Consider the following 6,499-nt stretch of genomic DNA (forward strand, 5'->3'; position numbering starts at 1 on the left):
TAAATGACGACATTTCTTCTATGTTATGGCACAAGCGTTTAGGTCACATCTCTAAACAGAGAATTCAGAGGATCTGTGTCAGATGGAATTCTTGATTCCCTTGATTTAAGTAACTTCAACGTTTGTGTGGGGTATTAAGGAAAACAGACAAACATAAGAAAATTATTGTGTCACAGATGGCTCAGATGTCTTAGAACTAATACATACAGACATTTGTGGTCATTCCCTACGGCACTCTTGGAAATGGACAACATATTTTTATTCATTCATAGACAACATTCAGATATGGGTACTTATTTAATTCATCGGAAAGTCTCAATCCTTGACGTTTTAAAGTCTTTCAAAGCTGAAGTTGAACTTCAACTTGGAAAGGAAATTAAGGCTGTCAAATCTAATCGTGGTGGAATATTACGGTAGATACAATGGATCAGGTGAACAAAGTCCAGGGCCCTTTGCCAAATACCTAGAGGAATGAGGAATCGTCCCGCATACACTATGTCGGGCAAACCCAGCATGAATGGTGTAGCGGAAAGGCTAAATAGAACACTTAAGGATATGGTAAGAAGTATATTAGTCATTCTTCTATACTAGAATCCTTTTGGGGTGAGGCACTAAAGACTGCAACATATATCCTTAATAAGGGTACCATGAGTAAAACAATAGCCAAAACCCCTTATGAGTTATGGACAGGAAGAAAGCCGAGTATCATGCATCTTCACATACGGGGTTGTCCAGCTGAGGCTAGGCCTTATAGGCCTAATAAAAGAAAATTGGAGTTAATAACTATTAACTGCTATTTTGTTGGGTATTCTGAGCACTTCCGGAGTTCAAGTTTTAGGATTCCACTTTTAGATCATTGTTTGAGACAAGAAATGCTAGATTCCTTGAGGATGTTGAGTTTTTTTTTTTTTTTTTTTTTGGGGGGGGGGGGGGGGGAAGATAACATAAGGAAAGTTGTCTTTGAAGTGGAATTGGTTTCTTTTCTCAATGTGATAATAAATGATGTTCAGGCTCCAATTCCTGACTTCATTATTGAACCAATTATAGAACAAGCAACATTGAAGTTCCCGTTGTTGAACCTGAAGTTCAACTCAACAACTCAAGAAGTGCCACTAAGAAGATCTACTAGAAGAGAGAAGAAGCGAACTTCCAGATGATTATATTGTGTTTCTTCAAGAACATTAGGATGATGTGGGGGCATAATGGAAGATAATCCAAATCAACTTCCAACAAGCTTTACAAAGTTCATACTCTCAAAAGTGGATAAGTGCTATAGAAGAGAAATAAAAACCATGAAAGACAATGACATTTTGGAAACTTGTCGAACTGCCATCAGGAATGAAACCCATAGGTTGTAAATGGATATTTAAAACCAAAAAGGATTCACATGGCAATATCGAAAGATATAAGGTCGTCTTGTTGCAAAGGATTTTACTCAAAAGAAAGGCATTGATTACAAAGAGACTTTCTCTTCGATTTCATCGAAAGACTTTTTTAGGGTAATCAGCATTGGTAGCTCACTTTTGATTTAGAGCTACACCAGATGGATGTAAAAACTGTGTTTCTCAATGGGAACATTGATGGGGACGATTTATATGGTGCAACAAGAAAACTTTGTGTCTGATAATTCAAAGTCGCTGGTATGCAAATTAAAGAAATCTATCTACAGTCTCAAGCAAGCCTCTCGTCAATGGTATCATAAATTCCATGAAGTGATAACCTCATTTGGTTTTGAGGTGAACATTGTGAAAGATTGTGTATATCATAAGTTCTGTGGGAGTAAATCAATCTTTCTTGGTTATATGTTGATGATATACTCATAGCTAGTAATGATGTAGGTTTATTGCATGACACTAAGAGATTTCTCAAAAGAACTACATTGAAAAGATCTTGAGTAGATTTGGCATGAAAAGACTATGCGCAGGGAGATACCCCGATCACTAAAGGTGGATAAATTTCATTTATGTCAATGCCCAAGACCACACTCGAGACTAAGGAGATGCAGAAGGTTCCCTATGCATCGGCCATTGGAAGTCTAATGTATGCTCAAGTATGTACGCGTCCAGATATTGCTTTCATAGTTGGAGTGTTAGGCAGATATTTAAGTAACCCAGAGGTGGATCATTGGAAAGCAACCAAACGGGTTATAAAGGTATTTACAGAGAAACAAAGATTATATGCTCACTTATTGGAGATCATAAGTTTTGGAGATCATTGAGTATTTTGATTCTGATTATGTTGGGATGTCAAGACACTTTACGATTCACTTCAGGCTATATTTTCATGTTGGCTGGAGGAGCTGTATCCTGGAAAAGTGCTAAACAAACACTATTGGCTTCTTCTACCATGGGTGCGGAGTTTATAGCATGTTATGAGGCATCCAATCATGGAATATGGTTGCGAAATCTTGTCACTAGACTGCGGATAATGGTTGGCATAGAAAGATCACTAAATTATTTGTGATAATTAAGTCGGCTGTGATGTATTCCAATAACAACAGAAGCAATACGAAGTCAAAACATGTAGACGTGAAGTTTCTGGTTGTTAAAGAAAGAGTTCAGAATGGTCAAATTTCGATAGAACACATAGGAATAAACTCTATGGTGGTAAATCCATTGACTAAAGGTTTACCACCTAAAGTTTTTTATAGCATGTTTGCTCACATGGGTGTTAGTCAGTTTTCTGATTCTATGGTTCAGTGAGAGTTTGTTATTGAGGATATTCTTTGACCTTATTTTGTTTATTTTCTATATAGAATAAACTTGATGGTTTATGTTTTATTATTCGAACTTGTTTATCATGCATGTAGTTTAGCATAAAGTTTTTTTTTTAGAATGATCTCATTAAGGAATTTGGACCAGTTGGAACAGGATGATCCAGATCACTTTGCATTATACTTTCCATGCTATCCATCCATACTTGATCTTAGTCATTGAATGTATTGGAATTGGTGATAAAGGAATGTTTAGTTACAGGGGTAGTGACGAAAGCCGCCTTGATTCGTAGCTAATACAGGAGATGGACCAGATTGAACTAAGGGAAATTCTATTATTGAAATAACCTATTTATGCACGATAGATTTATGTGATTTAATTATATAGGTACATAGACATAGCCCAAGTGGGAGTTATTAGACATATATTTAAATAATAATATGTTTAATTAAAGTATGGGCTATGTATGTGGATTAACAATTTATCACATTAGGTTATTTTATTAGAATTGGACCCTCATTTATATGATCTAATTAATTAAGGCTTGATTCCTAATTGAGTGTGGATTTAATGAGTAGAAGCTCTATCCTAGTTAATTAAGAGTTAATTGGGAACCCTAATTGAGCTATTATATAAAGAGACCTTAGGGCTATGGTCCTCACATATACCAAAACAATAAGCACTCTGTCTTTCTTGAATCCCATCTAGAGAGAGACCCACTAAGGCATTTGGAGTTTTGGTTGAGGAAGACCATTAGTCATCACTCATCATCTTGAAGCTATCATCAATTTTGCAATGGAATCCGGTATGTTATTCCTGACAATTTGACATGAATGATCCTAGGGTTTATCTATTCAATATAGATATAAAGAATTTATGCTAACATACTTATCCTGAATTATGTAACCATTATTATCAAATTCAACAGTCGCTGATGGTAAGTCCGTTATGAGACACACTTACTAATAAGAGGTTGAATGAAAAATCAGTAAGTAGACACGTTGAAGATTAAAGTAGACGAGAGGGGAATAATGCCAATATTTTAATTAAAATAGTTGTTTATCAGGCAATGTGATTAAAGTGGAGCAAGTAGTCATGGGTAGTAAAAAATTCTTTCAACAACACACATGAGCGATGCTTCTGAATCAACTATCCATAAAATGTAGAATGAGTATCTATAATATGAGAGTCTGCTGAGGACGTGGTTGAAGAATGTGATGAAGATTCGGATGAGGTTGTTGTTGAAGTTGAAACTGTAGTTGATGAAGGATATTTTTGGCACATAAAATTGCATTCATAGAACTGATTGTTGAGCAGTGACTGAATTAGTAGAATTAATGCTTATAGCATTGTTAGAGTTAGGTTTTGTTGCTGCTTAGTTTTGTATCTAGTGGATAGCCATGAACTTTGTAGCACTTAAACTGTATGACCAACAATGTTGCAATGAGAGCATATAGGTCGATCTTTACATTGTTTTGATGAAGAGTTATTCTTCAAGTTATTTGCAGAGACAACATGAGCAACAACAGGAGGAATGACTGGAAAAGATTCAATAGCTTTTTGTTGTTCTTCTTGAAGAATTAAAAGAAAAGCACAAAGTAACTGAGGGAGTAGGATCCATCATAAGGATTTGAGCTTGGGCACAGAGAAAAGATTCATTAAGCCCTATTAGAAAATCCATCAGATACTCGGTTTGAAGAAAATTGCCATATCACGGATTCCTCCACAGTTACACGTTCCACAGTTGCAAGAAAGGACGATATATATTGAGTTCATCATGATTGCTTAAATTGGTGAAGTACATACTCACCACAATCTTGATTTGAGATGGAGTCGCAAGAGTCCTTTTGAGTTGAAAGATTCGTGGAGTGTTTTTCTTCTGAAAACGTTATTGTAGATCAAGTCAGATCATTTGTGCGGAAATTAGCAAAGATAATGCTGGCGGATATGGCGTTTCGAAATTGAGATTCAAAAGATCCAAGAAAGAATAAACAATATTGTATATTCACAATCTATGCCGGAAGAAGTTCACTGATGGACACGGAAAGAGGGCAGTTGTCGATCAAAAACAGTTTGTTTTTAAACAGAGAGACCGATCACTACTGGCTTGACTTCCAAGAAACATAGTTATCTTTAGTTGAAGGTCTGTAGCAATACTAAAAACAAGAATGGTAGTCCATTGTGATTGAAAGATAACGGAATTGGAGGTAAGTTTCAGGTTGATTTAGAAATCGAGATTGAATAAGAGTTTATTTGGGATACATTTCAGTTGATGGTTCTTCAGTGTTGAATGGAAATTTTTGTTGGTCCTCGGCGGGAGGTTTGAAGATGATGAAAAAAAAACGGAAAGGGGTGGGAAAATAGTTTTAGAGGGAAATGTCTTCTGTACATATTAACAATGGAATTTTAAAAATGTCCTCACACCTTCTATTAAAAGGGCTATGGCCATATATATTCAGAGAAGTGTGGTTGGAATAAACTGTTATCAATAGGCTTAATAAACTAATAGTCCAATTCATTTGAATACACTTTATAACTATCTAACAGCCCAAGAGTATTTTAAAAACAACCTCAGATAGGCTTTTATAATCTTTCCAAACAGAAAAATAAAGATTTTAATGTCATTCCATTGACATGATAGAGAATAAAAATGCATTTGCCGTCTTTTCTTTTTTGATATTCTATTTTAACATTCAAAGTCACGTCCTTACCATTAATTAACTAAACAACAAAATATAAAGTAATATATACACTATACACTTAGTGATATATGCTAGTTAATTAGGTTAAAAGAATTATTAATGTTTATCGTTAAAAGTTTTATGATTTATTTCAATTTGTGTAATGATGGTGGATCGAAAATTAGTTAAACTCTTCCACACAATTTTTATATGCTTTTTTTATTAAGACACCTAAATCATTGAAAAATTAAATTCGTACTACAATTTTTCGGGCAAAGTGGATTGATGAAACGGACAGGATTCAATATTATGGATGGGGACCAACTTCACGTGTGGTGGTCGTCGGAGTTTTCTCCGTGGAGAATTTCCTTGCCGCTCACTTCCCTTCTCTAGTCTCTACGTTAGGTTTAATCTTGTTTAATGTCTACTGGTTATTTCGTTTCTCCCATTTTTATTTTTCTTTTTTTATTACAGCTATAGATCTTATATTTCTTACCTTGATGATCATCTTTAATATTTTATGTCTTGAGATACTATTTTTAGTTATCAAATCTTGGACGGGTTTCTTTAAGCATCGGTGTTCACTACGAGCTTCCAGATAAACAATGTTTTGTAGAGTTGTTTGATTTGATGCGATATGGTTCGATATCTAATACTTGATCCTCTGATTCTCTCTCAGGTGGGTGAATGTGTTTTACTTGAAGAAGAAAAGCACCGCTTGGAAGTAGAAGTCTGTTTGGGAATGAAGTACATTCACCTCAGGTCGGCCCAAGTACTTGGAGTAATTCTTATCTCTTAAGAGCATCTCTATAGAAGCTAGTAAGAATACCGACCCTCTAGAGAAATAAGATTGCAGCTTCTCTATTACTTCCTACATAGAGCTTCCACTGGTGGGTCTTGTGGGGTTAGGGTTCTGGCTTGAATTGGCCCAGCGTTACTAAGGTCTCTTTTGTAGGAACCCTAATTTAATTGGATTTGGCTTGACCTTTGGGTTTAATAATTGGACTTGAGCCTTGGTTTTCTTTAGGCTCCAATTAATTGGGTTAGTTTCTTTTCCTCATGTGATAATAAATGATGTTCAGGCTCCAATTCCTGACTTCATTA

Source organism: Benincasa hispida, chromosome 3 (genome assembly GCF_009727055.1).
Source record: "Benincasa hispida cultivar B227 chromosome 3, ASM972705v1, whole genome shotgun sequence".
Classification (NCBI taxonomy): domain Eukaryota; kingdom Viridiplantae; phylum Streptophyta; class Magnoliopsida; order Cucurbitales; family Cucurbitaceae; genus Benincasa; species Benincasa hispida.